This window comes from Branchiostoma floridae, chromosome 6, assembly GCF_000003815.2.
Source record: "Branchiostoma floridae strain S238N-H82 chromosome 6, Bfl_VNyyK, whole genome shotgun sequence".
Classification (NCBI taxonomy): domain Eukaryota; kingdom Metazoa; phylum Chordata; class Leptocardii; order Amphioxiformes; family Branchiostomatidae; genus Branchiostoma; species Branchiostoma floridae.
In genome coordinates, this window is record NC_049984.1 from 319,184 (window position 1) to 320,103 (window position 920).

Genomic DNA, 920 nt, shown 5'->3' on the forward strand with positions numbered 1-920 from the left:
ACAACCTGTCCCACGTTCTGGACCCCACACAAACCGTGTACACGTCTAAATGTAATATGATATGCTAGTAGTCGCGCTGTGGCGAACTTTAGGAAGGTTGGAATATTTATAAACAGGTCACGTTCCACCGGAGGCGGGGCGGCGCTTGAAGTTCGGATGTAGATACTTACATGTAGTATCTGCCGGTCGAAGCCTGTTTACTTGGTAGTGAGACCGCCAGGATTTTGTACGACTACACTGGTCGCACTGGACATTCCTTGTTGTTCATTCTGAAACTGAAAGACTAGTGTACTTACCTATCAGTTCGGAACATGATTAACTTGTCTTCACTTTCATCGATAGATAAGAAATGCAAACACAGACTATTGTAGCTATTTACAGTGGCAAGTATCGTGTAGTGTGGGCGAATTTGATATCGCTACACCAGCGTACAAATAATGCAACGACAGAAATAGGACACAAATAATTCAACATAGAGTCGGTAGGTTTTCTTCGGGTGGTCCTGACACTGGCCGCGGTAGCGGGCCGTCCTCGTCACGCATGGTCAGACAGAAGCAGAATTTACTCCATGTTTTCTGATTTAGAAAAACACATCTTGCCATTCTTGGGAAAAAAACAATTTATTTGATGTTTTCTTGTCATGTACGTATAAGATTCAAACTTGCACTACACAGTCGGTTCCTCAAAATTGTAGCAAATCTTCCGAGAAAGAACGTGGTAGGTTAGGTAGCGGCGCGGGTGCGAGGTCGCACCATACATTTTGTATCTTTGTTCCGGTACGTGACCCTGGCGCTAGCCACGGCAGCACCGAAAGATCGGGGTCCAGTAAAAGCATACTTTGCCATATATTCTGCTTAAGAAAAAGACACCTTTGTGGAAATTTATTTCTTATTCTTTAATTTTCACGTATCAAATTAAAC